This window comes from Homarus americanus, unplaced genomic scaffold (assembly GCF_018991925.1).
Source record: "Homarus americanus isolate GMGI-L3 unplaced genomic scaffold, GMGI_Hamer_2.0 scaffold59578, whole genome shotgun sequence".
NCBI lineage: Eukaryota > Metazoa > Arthropoda > Malacostraca > Decapoda > Nephropidae > Homarus > Homarus americanus.
In genome coordinates this window covers 3,978,685-3,996,090 of record NW_024712913.1, presented here as the reverse complement: position 1 = coordinate 3,996,090, position 17,406 = coordinate 3,978,685, and the positions used below count along the sequence as shown (strand labels likewise).

Here is a 17,406-nt window from a genome sequence, read left to right as displayed (position 1 = left end):
CCTCCCTCACACTGTGTAGGGTTTAAAAGAAATACCTCCCCGGCGGGGAATTGAACCCCGGTCTCCCGCGTGACAGGCGGGGATACTCTCCACTATACTACCGAGGATATGGGTTTAGCAATTATCCTTCGTGCAAGGATAATAATACTTTCTCAATTTGAGGTTTTGTTCTGTTACTAGCGATTCATTTCATTTATACATATACCGTACTGTTTAACATGCATCACACATCCTTCATTGTCTGGCTAATTCTTATGTCCAAGACAAGAGGGTAATCATTTCGCTCCTCAATAAACAACCATAATTAACAGACAGTCAACAGCACACATGAACATTAAATAAACAAATGCATAACTTGTTACGACAGACAGACGTTCATGCTATTCTAAATGAATGGTGTTTCGTATAAACAAGAGATTTTTGCAGAAAATCATAAATAACCTTAATGACAGATTCTCAAGCATCCAACAACGTTTATACACACATTAAATTTATCCAAGTGAATCTCCACAAAAAGCCTTCTAGATAGTTGAGTTACAAGACCAGTCGCCACTTAGCGTAGTCTACCCAGGTCCCAGGCGAACAAAAAAAGTGTTTGCTTCTTGCTTATTCAAATTAGCTCACCACAGCTACAATAGATCTCCCTCGAAGCGTTCCAGTAATGTACCTTCGATAACCAGTAGGTCTCAAAACTTCGATAATTCCACGTTCCTTAAGTTTATCTTAACAATAACTTTTCATAAATTTTCAATGAACAACTTTAAGATATCATAATAAACCATTGAGATAAGACCACTTAATTGCTATCGTCTATTTTTTGTTTTGGAGTAGTAAATTCTGACACAAGAACGTACGACAGTTAATTATATATATTTTACATAAGTATTAGATGGGAAATAAATCACAAATACTGGATCCTGTAGAACCAAAACCCCCACCAATACCCCTCTCTCAACAGGAACGCTCAAATTGACCTGTCATAGAGGACGGGGAATTTCACCTGACTACAGTAACACAACGTCAATAGTTTGTAAAGAGTCGGTTATTTTTTATTCAATTATTCACAATATCTGGACTGTAAATTCTTAAAATATCATTAACGGTGATAAGATTTATGAAATATTACATAAAAGAATAGTTAGACCTATATCATTAGCAGGAGGTAAGATGGCTAACACATGGACAACTTCTACTCAAAGCCCTTTCAAATAACAAAAATATTTCTAAATTTTCTTCTAGTAAATAATCACAGACAGCTTCAATAATATTCCACCTGTCCTTTGACAACCTACCACGATACTGTCACAACTCTGGTAATCACTTTATATGTACTTTATAATTATATGAACCAGTAGTATGTTGACCTGAATAAAAAAAACTTATCTGTATATCTGTGTGAGCAGCGGGAGATAAAGATAAACAATGGACTTTGGGCTAGATGGGACCAGAGAAAATTCTGCTACTGCACCACAACTGCGACGAGTGACTAATGAGAATTTCCTCTATATATCATTGGATGTAAGGAAGCTGGGCTTTCAAGTTTCTTATCATTCAGGTTATTTTTTCGGTAGTGCACGAACAAGATCTGTAGCGGCTACCTCCCTGACATTGTGAAGGGTTTAAAAGAAATGCCTCCCCGGCGGGGAATTGAACCCCGGTCTCCCGCGTGACAGGCGGGGATACTCACCACTATACTACCGAGGATTTGGTTAAAAATGTTATCCCTCTTCCAGAGACTCTACCTTCTACCCCCCCCCCTCCCCCCTCCCACTGTGTAGGGTTTAAAAGTAATGCCTCCCAGGCGGGGAATTGAACCCTGGTCTACCGCGTGACAGACGGGGATACTCACCACTATACTACCGAGGATTTGGTTAATGGTTATATCCCTCTTGCAAAGACTATGCAATGTGCCTCCCCACTGTGTAGGGTTTAAAAGTAAGAACCTCCCAGGCGGGGAATTGAACCCTGGTCTACCGCGTGACAGGCGATGATACTCGCCACTATACTACCGAGGATTTGGTTAATGGTTTTATCCCTCTTGCAAAGACTATGCAATCTACCTCCCTCACACTGTGTAGGGTTTAAAAGCAGAACCTCCCCGGCGGGGAATTGAACCCCGGTCTCCCGCGTGACAGGCGGGGATACTCACCACTATACTACCGAGGATTTGGCTAAAGTTGTTATCCCTATTGTAAGGACTATGCAATCTACCTCCCTCACACAGTGTAGGGTTTAAAAGCAGAACCTCCCCGGCGGGGAATTGAACCCCGGTCTCCCGCGTGACAGGCGGGGATACTCACCACTATACTACCGAGGATCTAGTTAAAACTGTTATCCCTCTTGCAAAGACTATGCAATCTACCTCCCTCCCACTGTGTAGGGTTTAAAAGAAGTGCCTCCCCGGCGGGGAATTGAACCCCGGTCTCCCGCGTGACAGGCGGGGATACTCTCCACTATACTACCGAGGATCTTATTACGTAGTTCTATTATCCCTCTTGCAAAGACTATACAATCTACCTGACATGCCTGACTGTGCGTTCCATCTCCGGAACCTCTCAGACGAAAACTTGACCTCGGCCAGAAGTGTTTCATCCATCCACTTGTAATCCGGGGAGAGACCAGGTGTTGGTAAAGGCTGGGAACCTGTAGGAAGAGGTCACTTGTGAGTAAAAAAATGGCACTCCACGTGGAAGTCATGAAACATTTAATTATCATCACATTCCTTTAGTTGTTCCTCCTAACATTACTTTCATATGTTTTCTTTATCAAAATCCTAAAAATATTTCTTTCAATAGACCTTTGAGATGTGAACATCTATTGTATTGTTAAGCTTCGCATTGCTGAACACAAGACTAAAGAGAAATATATACCCTGTTCTTAATAACCAAAACACGATACTGTAGAACACTTGCATTACCCACAGCTAAGGAAACCAAGGAATTATCACTGCCTACAATACCCAGAGTCAGTTATGTTTATTGTTCAATGCCTTATTGGATTGAAATTATTAAAGTATATAACTCGAAAATTTTATGATTATAATATTTAGGAAATGATGACTGAGGTATTTAGAACGTTTCAATATAAAAATGAGGAAGCTTGGCTTCATATACAAACATTACCTGCCAATGGTTCCGATGGACGCCTACTTTGGATTTTTCAAGCTTAATAAAAAGCTGATTCAATGTGTAACTGAAAACACTTACTAATGATACCAAGAATATTTATCCGTTTCCTCCTCACAAAATTTACTGTCCTATTCTTAACCCATTGTGTATGGCAAGGCTCCACCTTTATGGTACTATGATAATTATGGAGGATGCTCTACAAGTACTTTATACGAGAACCTATAATTGCGTTGACGTGTCTAAATAAACTGTTTTGAAGATCGTCCTCAGTGCCTCTCTCAGTGTCAGCGGCGGGATATAAAAATAAACCCTGGCAAGAGGACAGGGGCCTTGGTGTGGCACTAAACGGTATATCACCGTTGCTACTGCCATCGACAAGTCATAAAAGCCTGCTTAAAACTTTTGGTAATATACATGTAACTTGACACAACGGCCACCTACCTCACACTGTGTAAGGTTCAAAAGTAGTACCTCTTCGGGGGAGAATTGAATCCCGGTCTCCCGGGTGACAGGCAGGGGTACTAACCACTATACTTCCGAGGATTCAATTAAGAGTAATTATCCATTTTCCAACGATATATATTATTCTACCTTCTGAGGCTCTTATCCGAGACGTTACAATGACACGATTATTAATTTGTTCTATTAATCATAAAATAAATATGGAGTAATATTCTCATTCTTCACATATGACAGCAAATTATTTAATTTTACTGCTATACATGCATGAATTCACACAATCATCTACACCATGGGTACCTCACAGCCCTGTACTCCTGCTCTAATATATATGAATGGGCTATCGCACATACAATAACAGCAGCAAATATTAATAATTCATCTCGTCAAGACAGATTTTCGAACAACCCAAAGCACCACGAAAATTAGAAACACTACACTACATTATCTACAATACACCCACCACACTACCAGTTTAAGGTGGGGGCCGGTCCCTGCGAGACCAACCGCTCACCCCGCCTACTACATTAAGAGGATAAGCCCTGTGCCTAATATATTTACAGTACCTTTGCAAGAAAGTTGATTCAATGAATCTTCGGTAGTATGGTGGTGAGTATCCCCACCTGTCACTCAGGAGACCGGGGTTCAATTCCCCACCGGAGAAGCACTACTTTTAAACCCTACACAGTGTCAGGGAGATAGATTGCATAGTCTTTACAATAGGGATAACAATAACAATTAAATCCTCGGTAGTATAGTGGAGAGTATCCCCGCCTGTCACGCGGGAGACCGGGGTTCAATTCCCCGCCGGGGAGGCACTACTTTTAAACCCAACACAGTGTAAAGGAGGTGGCACCATGTTTTCTCCTCTGCAGCTACAGTAATTTTTGAGCCCTATAAAAAAAATCATCAAATATACGCCGAATATTCTAGATTCCTTAACAGGCAGCCATGATTCTGGGCACACTTATTAGTACCCATTCACCTTTGCTCACAAATATATTGTGTTTCACTGCACGGTGGAAAGGCCACCGAGGGGTGGAATGCCAAACCTGTGGTTAGAAAAATAATAACTATCGAACTCTTGAGACGTAGATCTTTATATACACAACAAACGTGGTTGAAACCGACAGAAAATCATTGGCTGCAGGGTAGTTGTTTTTCTTCAAAAAAATTCTATTAATTTCGTACACAGTGCGAGGGAGGTAGATTGCATAGTCCTTACAAGAGGGATAGCATCATTATAGAAATCCTCGGTAGTATAGTGGAGAGTATCCCCGCCTGTCACGCGGGAGACCGGGGTTCAATTCCCCGCCGGGGAGGCACTACTTTTAAAACCATCACAGTATCAGGGATGTGACCGTTGAGTAAAGGTACATGTATATTATCATTAGTTTTTAAACGCGTGTTCATGAGTCATTGATAACTTATAGCATCGGTGATATAACGTTCAGTGTCCCAAAACAAGGCCCAATCCTCTAACCAGGCCATTTCTTTTTATCTCCCGTCGCTGACACTGAGGTTTATTTATACACAAATACAATTATAGGTTCTCGTATAAAGTATATGTACGATAACCTTCATATTTGTGGGTGGTGCCTTAACTCTTTGGAGTAACGTTGAATGTTACGAATGGGACGGCGGATTTTGTTGGAAGGAAATGCATAAATGTCATGGTAAAATTTGTAAGTTCGAGTTGCCAGGCGAATCAGCTTTTTATTAAGCCTGAAGAAACCAAAGTGGCGGCCACTGAAACAATTAAGACTTAACAGCTAATAATACAACATTTACCAAGTTTCCTGCTGCTTACACTGAAAGTTCTAAATCAGTCAGTCATCTTTCCCTAAATCTTATAATCAATATAGAATTTTTGCGCTATACTTTTGGAATATTTAAGTCCAAATTGAGAGAAAAATGGATAGAATGCTTACGCGTGTAGTAGGTAGTGAAAATTCCATTTTATACCAAGTTATGTCAATAAAACGCCACCTTTACGATACTGTCACAGACACGGTAATTTAAATACTTATATTTTATACCTAAACCTGTAACTGTGCTGATGCTTCTCACTAAACCTTTCTAAAAATATCACTCGGTGTGAGCGGCGGAGATAACAATAGATACATACTCAGGACCTCGTGTGCCACGTTACTTCTACCACTGAACCACAGCTGCTGCATGTGACCAACAAGTTCCCTTTGTAATTCGAACAGTATCATGAAAGCGCTCCTTAATTTACTGATCATTCACGTTTAACAGGTACATGAAAGCCAGTAGAAGCCACCTCCCTCACGCTGTGTAGGTTTTAAAATAAGTGCCTCCCCGGCGGGGAATTGAACCCCGGTCTCCCGCGTGACAGGCGGGGATACTCACCACTATACTACCGAGGATTTGATTAAGGATGTTTATCCCTCTTGCAAAGACTATGCAATCTACCTCCCTCACACTGTATGGTTTAAAAGTAGTGCCTCCCCGGCGGGGAATTGAACCCCGGTCTCCCGCGTGACAGGCGGGGATACTCACCACTATACTACCGAGGATTTGATTAAGGATGTTTATCCCTCTTGCAAAGACTATGCAATCTACCTCCCTCACACTGTATGGTTTAAAAGTAGTGCCTCCCCGGCGGGGAATTGAACCCCGGTCTCCCGCGTGACAGGCGGGGATACTCACCACTATACTACCGAGGATTCGACTAAGGCTGTTATCCTCTTGCAAAGGGATATTATCCTAATTTATCTCTAATACTCTTTAAAGGACGGCCTACACCATACACTCTACTACATCGTACAGAGAAGACCACTTCCCACCGGACTTGGGCTACCGCGGCTCATCACGGTGACCTGGACAAAAACTTGACCTCTGCCAGAAGTGCTCGATCTAATAGCAAAAGAAGGTCGCGCCCTATTTCACATCTTTTCACCAAATTCCTGAAGATACCTCGATAACCCTTTGTCATATGAACATCAGTTCTTTCTGGTCTTGTTAAGTATGATGCTGCAGCACAAAACATTATAGAGAAATAAATACGTTTTTCTCCGGCACAAAAATTCCAAAATAACCTAAACTTTATACTATTAAACTGCCATTACCTGTATCTTGGTATACAAGGAATTTTCACTGCTACGATATGCAGCGCGAATTATCTCGATGTTTTATGTCAAATTGGATAAAAACATTCACGATATGTAGCACAAAAAACTTACATATACTGTATTGATTATAATATTTAGGAAATGAATACTGAGGTATTTAGAATGTTTCACAAAAAGCAGGAAAAAATGTGATACTACAGAAATATTAGCTGTTACTTGTTCTGATGGCAGCCACAATAGAGTTTTCAGACTTAACAAAAATATGAATCGACTCGTAAATCGAACTTGCTAATGATACCGAGAACTTTTATAAACCTGTATTTCCTTCCAACAAAATCCATCGTCCCATTCCTAACCCTTAGTGATACTCCAGAGAGTTAGGGCACCACCCACAAATATTGAGGTTACAGGTACATGTTCTCGTATAAAGTACCTTGGCAAGAGGACTGGGTCTCCTTATGGGGCACTGGACGCTATATCACCAGAGCTACATGTTATCAATAATTCATAAACAGGCGCTTAAAAACTTCCGATAGTTCACCTTATTTTGCTCAGCGGCCACCTACCTTACACAGACTGTGATGGGTTTAAAAGAGGTGCCTCCCCAGCGGGGATACTCACCACTATACTACCGAGGATTTAGTTAATGTATTGTTATCCCTCTTGCAAAGACTATGCAATCTACCTTCCTCACACTGTGTAGGGTTTAAAAGTAATGCCTCCCTGTCGGGGAATTGAACCCCGGTCTCCCACGTGACAGGCGGGGTTACTCACCACTATACTACCGAGGATTTGGTTAATGTTGTTATCACTCTTTGCAATGACTATGCAATCTTCCTCCCTCACACTGTGTAGGTTTTAAAAGCAGAACCTCCCCGGCGGGGAATTGAACCCCGGTCTCCCGCGTGACAGGCGGGGATACTCACCACTATACTACCGAGGATTCGGTAAATAATATAATCCATTTTCCAAAGATAATAATACATTCCCACATTCTTAGGCCCGTGTGTGTGCCTGGGACGATTCTTTCTGTACACACATGTGCACTTGACATGGGCGGATTGCTCTTATTCCTGAAGTTCTATCTGGTTTGTAGGCACATAAATTTTTTGATATGTGTGTGAGTGGGTGCTTTAGGTTGCTTGCTAATCCATTTCACAAAATTACTCAAGAATGTCTACAACTATTCGTCTGGCCTCCATGTGACATGTAATTCACATATAAGAGCGTTAGTAAATTGCTGTGTAGTAATTAAGTGCGAGTTACAGAAAATTAAATACATGAACAGTCACGTTAATTATGAGTGAATCTGCAATTTTTTTACAAACCAGATAGAACTTGAGGAATAAGAGCAATCCGCCCATGTCTAGTGCACATGTTAGTACAGAAAGAATCGTCCCAGGCACACACACGGGCCTAAGAATGTGGGTATGTATTATTATCTTTGGAAAATGGATAATATCATTTACCGAATCCTCGGTAGTATAGTGGTGAGTATCCCCGCCTGTCACGCGGGAGACCGGGATTCAATTCCCCGCCAGGGAGGTTCTGCTTTTAAAACCTACACAGTGTGAGGGAGGAAGATTGCATAGTCTCTGCAAAGAGGGATAACAACATTAACCAAATCCTTGGTAGTATAGTGGTGAGTATCCCCGCCTGTCACGCGGGAGACCGGGGTTCAATTCCCCGCCAGGGAGGTTCTGCTTTTAAAACCTACACAGTGTGAGGGAGGAAGATTGCATAGTCTCTGCAAAGAGGGATAACAACATTAACCAAATCCTTGGTAGTATAGTGGTGAGTATCCCCGCCTGTCACGCGGGAGACCGGGGTTCAATTCCCCGCCAGGGAGGTTCTGCTTTTAAAACCTACACAGTGTGAGGGAGGAAGATTGCATAGTCTCTGCAAGAGGATAACAACATTAACCAAATCCTTGGTAGTATAGTGGTGAGTATCCCCGCCTGTCACGCGGGAGACCGGGTTCAATTCCCCGCCAGGGAGGTTCTGCTTTTAAAACCTACACAGTATGAGGGAGGCTGCAAGAGGGTCCTGGTAGTATAGTGGTGAGTATCCCCGCCTGTCACGCGGGAGACCGGGATTCAATTCCCCGCCAGGGAGGTTCTGCTTTTAAAACCTACACAGTGTGAGGGAGGAAGATTGCATAGTCTCTGCAAAGAGGGATAACAACATTAATCAAATCCTTGGTAGTATAGTGGTGAGTATCCCCGCCTGTCACGCGGGAGACCGGGGTTCAATTCCCCGCCAGGGAGGTTCTGCTTTTAAAACCTACACAGTGTGAGGGAGGAAGATTGCATAGTCTCTGCAAAGAGGGATAACAACATTAATCAAATCCTTGGTAGTATAGTGGTGAGTATCCCCGCCTGTCACGCGGGAGACCGGGGTTCAATTCCCCGACAGGGAGGCATTACTTTTAAAACCTACACAGTGTGAGGGAGGAAGATTGCATAGTCTTTGCAAAGAGGGATATATAAATTAACCAAATCCTTGGTTGTATAGTGGTGAGTATCTGTGGCTGTCACGTGGGAGACCGGGGTTCTATTCCCCGCCGGGGAGGCATTAATTTTAAAGCTTACACATTGTGAGGAGGTTGGTCTCTATAGTTCTTTGTGTATATCTGTAAACGTGAATAATTAGGACCTTAAGGAACGCTTTCATGGTAAATTCTTTAATTTTCTTTTGTGGGCTATAGTTCGGCTTAAGTCTATCCCATAGTAAATTATTTACGCTTTTATCTTTTAGGGCAAGAATGGGACTATTGATCACCCAAACTAGATGGTGTACAACAGGTAATTCACCAATCAGACATCTCACAACATAAACGCTCGAATATACCTGTTTCCAGCACACACAAGGAATGTTAACTGACAACGGTAAAGCATTAATAATTTCCATGGTCGGCCATTTTGGATTAAATTTTCAATACTAAAAAGTTTACACGATATGTAGCGATGAAAATGTAATAAATGATTAAGAGGATACTTAGTATTAGCTGGATTACCTGGCAATGCCTAAATTATTTTTTGACAAAGTTAACCATAATAGGTGCAGCCACATAGCCAATGTCCTTCCTTGGTCAAAATTAAGTTCCAATAAAAAACCTAAATTTAAACTTATGTTCACCGTACTTAAGGGAGCTCACTTTTAAAAGGTCAGCCCCCAATATTAAAGTTCGTGAGATTTCTATCTTATAGACTGGGGCCATACATAGTAAAGAAACCTACTTTTATTTCGTTTAATTAGGGGTTTCATCTTTCGGGGTTGACGTCTGACCAATACGACAAAATCCTTTAATTATTTACCTTCATCAAACTTCTGGGGTTCATGCACATCGTCATGCCAAAATTCCAAACTGTGGCCATGCTTAGCGAACAACAAATTGAACAGACAAAACACTGTGCTTTATACAGTAAATGTTTCATTATGAGCGGGAGGTAACGTGTCTAGCACAAGGAGTATTTCCTGTCAAGGGCCACGATTGTTAATAATTCTGGGTTTCCCAGACATACTAATATCCCTATATGACTTAACTCTTAAGAACTATTAAGTAATACCAGAAGGGGTCATTTTCACTCCACCTGCCCCTTGACACTCCTCTGAAGAGGTTGCCCCTCTGAGGGTAATTACTATACACGCACTAACAATTGATACAAACTCAGGACCTCCACGTTAGTTCTTCCACTGAACCACAGCTGCTACATGTGATTAAAAGTTCATAAATCGATCAGTATCATGAAAGCACTCCTTAATTTACTGATCATTCACGTTTAACAGGTCCATGAAAGTCAGTAGTAACCACCTCCCTCACGCTATGTAGGGTTTAAGAGAAGTATCTCCCCGGCGGGTAATTGAACCCCGGTCTCCCGCGTGAACGGCAGGGATACGCACCACTATACTACAGAGGATTTTGTTGATTTTGGTTTCCGTTATAATTGAATCAGGAAAAATTAATGTGCATACAAAAAAAGATAGAATTAAAGGTATAAGAGCAATCTGCCCACGATACGATACGAAGTCATTAGTTAAGAGGTGAAAGAAGATTATTAGGAATTGAAGAAAAAGTGGTGAAACTGAAATACAGTAGGAGTAGAAAGAATCTGGGCTCAACCAGATCGCTTCATCTTTCTTATTGGTGTTTTGTCTTTGTTCTGCTCCCTTGGGTCGTCAGACCTTTGTATTAATATTGGTTTATTTATATAATGCTGCTTATTATTATTATTTTTGTTATTGTTGGAGTTAGTGAGCCCGCCCAGGTCCTTGTGTAACTGGGAGGGTAGTCACATTTTTTTTTTTTTTTTTGGTGTTAGTTAAGTGTTAGTTGTGTTAGTCTAAAGGTACACTGTATGGAGAGGCCTGCCAGGTTCTTAGTGGAGCTGGTTGGTCACTCTCATCTTTATTCCTCTAGTAATGTTTTATGTAGAAATGTGTATGTTGAGGCAGGAGGTGGTTCAATTACTTCTTCCTGGCTGATATAGCTGGGAGGGTAATCACATTATTATTATTAATATTATTATTTATTTATATTTATTTTTTTTTTTGAGTTAGTGAGCCCGCCCAGGTCCTTGTGTAGCTGGGAGGGTAGTCACATTTTTATTTATTTATTTTTTTTTTTTTACTAAGATGTTAGTTCAATGTTAAATGTTAAATGTTAAATGTTAAATATTAGTTATGTTAGTCTAAAGGTACGCTGTATGGAGAGGCCTGCCAGGTTCTTGTGGAGCTGGTAGGTCACTCTCATCTTTTATTCTCTCTATTAATGTTTTATATGTATATTGGGGCAGGAGATGGTTCAATTACTTTCTTCCTGGCTGATTTAAACCAACTGTGTTCTTGGAATTCTTCGTTGTCTATATTATTTATCCAGTTTTGATATGTTTCTGTGTTAAGTTCAGTCACTTTTTTCCAAATATTTACAGCTTTGTTGTGTATATCTACATTGATTGCTAAGAGGTTTGCTCTCTTGTGTAGCTGTTCATTATTGATGTGGTCTGTATATTTTATGTTATATATAAATCTGAGGGCTATATTTTGTACTGTTTGTAACCTTTTAATGCACGTTTTACACGTTTTACCAAGGGTGTTCAATGGGATGGGTGGGTAGTCCATAATTGATTTGACAAGGGCAATATATATCTTTCTCTTGTTATTAATGCTAAGGTTCTTAAAGCGTTTTATTTTTGATAATCTTATTCTTTGCCTGTCGTTCTTTATCTTTTAAGTATGTTATATATCCTCTTTTTGTTAATTTTAATCCAAGCATCCTACCTTCAGTGTCGTATGGGTATAGTTCCTGGTCGACTATTACTGGACTTGTTTTAATCTTGGCTATTGGTATTATCTTGAATTTGTTCTTATTTGTCCTGATTTTCCATTTTTCTCAAAATCATTTATGTTTTTTTATCGCTCTTACCGTGTAGAGTGCACCATAAATTGAGTTGATTTTCCTGGGTATGATACTATTTGAGTAATATCATCCAAACATTACGCATATTCGCACTAAAGGGGGTAGGTTGGGGTGTGTCTGAAGTATAAATTGTATATAGTGTTGGAGAAAGGCATCCTCCTTGAGGTACTCCACTCTCAAGATTAAACATAGTTCCTAAAAAGTTTCCAATTTGAATTTGTGCTCTCCTATCATCTAAATAGTTACACAATATTCTTAGCAAGTATTCGTTAAGTCCCAGTTTTAATATTTTATATTTCAAGCCTAAATGCCAAACTTTATCAAAAGCCTTAGAAACATCCCTTAAAATTATATTGATCTGGTTACCCTTGTTTTTTTCTATTGCAATTATTTCCGTTATTGTAGCTATTGCAGTTAGGGTATTTCTATTGGGCATAAATCCATGTTGTCTGTTGTTAGTTTTCCCATGTTGTGTTAAAAAGGCTATAAGTCTTGAATTTAATATTTTTTCCAATAGTTTCCCAGTAATTTCTAATAAAAAGCCCGTAGTCTTAACCTTAAGGAAAAAAAAATCGACCCAGGCACACACAAGGGCCTACGATTGTGAGTATGTATTAATTTTATAAAAGGGTCAAAAAACTTAACCGGTTCCTCGGTAGTATAGTGGTGAGTATCCCCGCCTGTCACGCGGGAGACCGGGGTTCAATTCCCCGCCGGGGAGGCATTTCTTTTAAACCCTACACAGTGTGAGGAAGATGGCCACTACATATCACACGTATGCTTCTGTGGAAAGTAACACGTGGGCGTTAAACTCTATAACGCACTTTCATGATCCTGCTCGAATAAAAAAAGGAACTTGATCACACACAGCAGCTGTGGTTCAGTGTTCCGCGCTAAGGACCCAGTCCTTTTCCCAAGCAATTATTTTTATCCCGAGTCGCTCACAAGAAAAGGAGATCCTTAGAAAGTTTTATTCAGAGGCAGCAACACAATTACAAGTTAAGATATGAAGCATGTGTCCAATTATTTCCTTGTGTGTGACAGTATTATAAAGGTGGTGTGTTAACTCTCAGAAGGCGAACACCTTGGGAGTACCGATATAATTATAAACCCGTCGTCAAAACTTAATGAAAGGAAAAAAGTCTCCTGTACATGCAACTGAGAGCAAGACATTTTAATATTGCTATTGTAAATGACTTCGCCCCTTCTGAGGATAAAGTTATTTTCTGTCAGGAGTTATAACTGTACATTTAGTAATAAGTTAAGTCTCTCCTGGTAATTCACCAAATAACATCCTTATTTTATCCTTATTTAACTCTTTCACATATTTCTCTCTTTGTTTGGGAGGGGATGGGTGGGAAGACCCAGTTATTTAGAATCGTTAAATGTATCGATCACTCCCTACAACCAGGTCTCAAAACGAAGGGTAATATAGCTTTGTTTACCTTAATATTAAACCATTTTCTTTGAACATCAGATAACGTTGGTTTTCTTTCGTAGTTTCTGGTGTAGCTTACCCAGTTTATCAAAGCTAGTAGTAATTTATCATTTATATCACTTATCAGTTAACTAATTGTTGCGATAAGTCTGGTATTTTTTGTTAGTTTGTTAAAACCGTCACTGTACTGCGGGAGTAGCTGGAGGAAAACCTGCATATTTGTAGCTCACACAGTACTCTCACTGACTCCCCGTGAAGTCCTTATATGAAGTGTTCATTTCTCGCCTGAAACATGCATTTTTTCCCAAGTTATTTAAAATGTATAAGGGCAGACCATTTAGGTTACCGATGCATCAGTTCACTCAATCTCTATAATACTGTCGCAGTTCAATAATAAGTAATGCCAAGGTGCAAATAGGATAAAGATAAAGTAGTCGATATTAATGTATTGCTGCAACTATCAAATATTATGATGCCATTGGTACTTAACAATATAAGGAGGCATCCAGTGAATACAGCATTCATTCCCGGCCTGCTGTCCTATGGGTAATTGGGTTCACCTGGTATATTCCTATACTGTTGAGGAATTGAAGGTGGTTGAGTGCAGTGCCGGCCACTCTGCCACTTTGCGATTAAAAGAAGGCTTAGTCTTCCCTCTATAAATCTACAATGTGCCGTATTGTACTGCACCTAATGGGTCACATACCCATTTGTCATATGAAGGAAGAATTATTTCAATGCTATTACAAAAGTGCGCGACATTACTCCTTTGTACAGTTCAGATACACTATATGATCCGTAACAACGCTAATGCCTGTCCAATGAGTTATGACACAGTAGGTAAAGTCACTGACATGATACCAACAGTAAGAATATTGTTGAAGAGATAAGAGAAACAGAACAAGAATGATGATGATCCACAGAAGAGCAAAAAGAAAGGGCGCCAACACACATCTCTGAGGCTATCGAACTTAACCCAAGACTTCACCAGACACCGAACTAAAACATGCTAAAAGCCCTGGTAAAAAAAAAAAATCGTATCACTTTCATTTAACTTTTACATCGATAGTCTACTGAACATTAATTAATTATTCGAAAAAAATCAATTGATCTCATTTATGCATTTGATGAAAAACTTGTTTGGTTGCGAATACATAAATGAATCAACAAAGTGAATCAGGCTTACATTAATGGTCCCGAAAAGACCTAAACTGTTTTGAATACCATAACAGTAATATTTCCACGAATAAAACAATTAATCAATGTTGTGATGTATGGTCGACACTTGTAGGGTACACCTGTGAGGATGACTTTGTACCAGCGGTTGAAAGCAATAACAAAAAGTGGATATCGTTGTCGTAATGGCTGTTTCTGTTCATCCTCAAGTATTATGTTGTGTTTTGTTCCACATAACACAAGTTCAAGATATTAGTACCAGACACATTGCTGTAATATAATGGATTCTCGTACCAATATCGTCTTAGCTATAAAACCGCACCTTATTTATTCAACTTAATCGGTAGTTCTTAGTTTACGAAATCACATCAACGGGTAAATAATATAGATGCTTAATGAACGAACTCCTGGTGGTCGCTGGTCGTAAATTCAACACACAGCAATCCTTTTTCTCCCTAATGGTAAAGTAACCTTGAGAACCACTCCTGGTCAGAGGTAGAGGAACAAAGACTAGATTGAACATGTAGGTTATATTGAATTTTTCCTTTAACACGGGAGACCATCACCACCGTTGCTCCCACACTAAACTCCGGTATCCCACAGAGTGTTTCGAGTCCACACCTGGCGGAACTGTCTTGTGTTGTCCTTATGGCTGATTACATCACTCAGGTTAACATAAGAACGGGAACCTATAATGTTGGTTATGATGTTAACTATAACTAATTCCTCTTACGTTCCAACGAATTAATTTAGAAAGTCATATAGGTGTTTTTTCAGCCACCGAACGCTCCATAAAGTAATTGAGGATGATTGCACATTAAATATATAAATCTCAAAATATTTACTTTGTGCAGACCCGTATTGTTCATAGGAAGGCGTACGCTTCTACTATAAAAATTTATATGCCTTTCATTAACCTTCACAGTACTAGAAATTACTTGAGATTATAAATTGACACATTAACTTTATGCCTCAATACCTAATGAAATATATCTGGTTAACTTTTCTATTCCAGATTTCTGAAAATGGACTTTTAAAACCCTCATGAGATACGACTACCTTCATGTTTCCCGACTTTTAATCTGTCTTTAAAACACAATCACAGCGCTCAGTCTGACCACGATCCCCAGGCACGTTTCTGATTTACTCGTTAAATACCCGAAAAAAATAATTCATGTTAAATTTGCATTTCAGTTTTTGAGAATTCTAAAATTTTCAGAGCGTGCAGGAGTCCATCACAACCAATTGTTTCTTTTCATAAAAATTACCGAAAATGTTTTGCCGACAGATGGTTCAGTGAAGGACCAGATTAAATTTGCAGCTGCTCTGTGCAAAATTACTAAAAAAATCTTTCATTCCCAGGACAAATATAGTACAATATTCTCTGGTGGTATTCATTGTCTACAAAACCTGTTTTCTATGTCCGACAAAACATTTTATACGTGATTTTCTATTAATGTTTCTTACCCCCTAGTGTGCCTATGGTGTACGACTCGACACTCCGTAGATTCTAAAGACTCACTGTCTGCTTCACATCACTGCTTACGCTGTTATACAACTTAACTGTCTTTCTTACCTTTACCATAACTTTAAGCTATTTTTTTTTTGGGGGGGGGGTTATTTCAATATATTCACCTTAAATACCAGTTCCGATGCATTTCATCACTTCCTCCAAATTTATTGTTTTTCTTTAATTTATTGGCTAATTTATGATTTACATTTGTCAAATTTTCATACATGATAATTCAGGGGTTTATTTCAAACAGTGCTTCTCAAACAAGACTCCCCCCGCCTCCCCACCACACCCGTCACTCACTTGTTTTTCAATTTGCTGCAGTTTTTTCACTCTCTTGCTGGGATGAACAAAACTAATTATGACTTGATTTACGTCCTCTGCTATTTCATAACAGATTTCTATACTAGTGTCTGTTGCGACCCACCTCCTGCATGGTATAGTCTGAGCTCTGGGAAATTTATCTTTGGTGCATTGTTACCGTTACATACTGGTGCGTCGGGACGGTTGGGAAATGAAATCCAAGTCGACTTCTTCCCTCCATGACTTTTATTCTTTGAACACTGAAATATTGCCTCAGCCTGGGTTATATTACTAGATATCGGAGGATTTAGTTTGCCTTGTCATAGAGTATTAAAAAGACACAGTTTTCTGAGCGTTGTGTGACCTGCTGACCTTCAGATACGGTTACCTGTAGCTGCCGTGTGTGAACTCACCCTAATTAACAGCTCTACATAAAAGTTATTCTTTCGGGTACAAGATGGTTGTAACGTGGCAGAGGGAGGGGTGGGAAGTGGAGGGGAGGGGGGAGGGGGGGATGGGAGAGGGGGAGGGAGAAAGGGTTGGGGTGGGGTTGGAGTGGGGGGGATTGGAGTGGGGGGAGGTGTGAGGGGTTGGAGAGGGGAGTGGAGGGGGGTGGGGAAAGGAGGTTACTCTGGTTTTCATTCCTCAAATATTTTTCTCTTGCATTCTACATTCCTCTGACTTTAGCCTAAATTGTTAGTTTTAGTGAAGAGTAAATTGCTTTCGGGCCGCCTGTCTTTTGCACCACGATGCTGTAACTTCTCTTTATGGGTTTGCTTCTTTTGGAACACGAGAGCCTGGCCGTGTTATATCCTGTACACGAATTAAAACATTTCCCCAAACATTTTCCCTCAGACAGCAGTTGGAGTAACCTG

At 40.0% G+C, this 17,406-nt stretch overlaps 1 protein-coding gene and 15 non-coding genes across 17 annotated transcripts in view; 7 read left to right on the top strand and 9 right to left on the bottom strand.

The window, feature by feature from the left end:
* Window positions 1-17,406, top strand: part of LOC121864591 — a 106,237-nt gene that overhangs the window by 70,367 nt on the left and 18,464 nt on the right. The gene's annotated exons all lie outside the window — the stretch shown is intronic.
* Window positions 36-107, bottom strand: Trnad-guc. Its single transcript has one exon. It is a non-coding gene; the product is annotated as a tRNA-Asp (tRNA).
* Trnad-guc lies at window positions 1,633-1,704 on the bottom strand. The gene has a single exon. It is a non-coding gene; the product is annotated as a tRNA-Asp (tRNA).
* Window positions 2,095-2,166, bottom strand: Trnad-guc. Its single transcript has one exon. It is a non-coding gene; the product is annotated as a tRNA-Asp (tRNA).
* On the bottom strand, window positions 2,246-2,317 carry Trnad-guc. The gene has a single exon. It is a non-coding gene; the product is annotated as a tRNA-Asp (tRNA).
* On the bottom strand, window positions 2,397-2,468 carry Trnad-guc. Its single transcript has one exon. It is a non-coding gene; the product is annotated as a tRNA-Asp (tRNA).
* Window positions 4,331-4,402, top strand: Trnad-guc. Its single transcript has one exon. It is a non-coding gene; the product is annotated as a tRNA-Asp (tRNA).
* On the top strand, window positions 4,838-4,909 carry Trnad-guc. Its single transcript has one exon. It is a non-coding gene; the product is annotated as a tRNA-Asp (tRNA).
* Trnad-guc lies at window positions 5,906-5,977 on the bottom strand. The gene has a single exon. It is a non-coding gene; the product is annotated as a tRNA-Asp (tRNA).
* On the bottom strand, window positions 6,056-6,127 carry Trnad-guc. Its single transcript has one exon. It is a non-coding gene; the product is annotated as a tRNA-Asp (tRNA).
* Window positions 6,206-6,277, bottom strand: Trnad-guc. Its single transcript has one exon. It is a non-coding gene; the product is annotated as a tRNA-Asp (tRNA).
* Trnad-guc lies at window positions 7,554-7,625 on the bottom strand. Its single transcript has one exon. It is a non-coding gene; the product is annotated as a tRNA-Asp (tRNA).
* Trnad-guc lies at window positions 8,308-8,379 on the top strand. The gene has a single exon. It is a non-coding gene; the product is annotated as a tRNA-Asp (tRNA).
* Trnad-guc lies at window positions 8,460-8,531 on the top strand. The gene has a single exon. It is a non-coding gene; the product is annotated as a tRNA-Asp (tRNA).
* On the top strand, window positions 8,878-8,949 carry Trnad-guc. The gene has a single exon. It is a non-coding gene; the product is annotated as a tRNA-Asp (tRNA).
* Window positions 12,751-12,822, top strand: Trnad-guc. The gene has a single exon. It is a non-coding gene; the product is annotated as a tRNA-Asp (tRNA).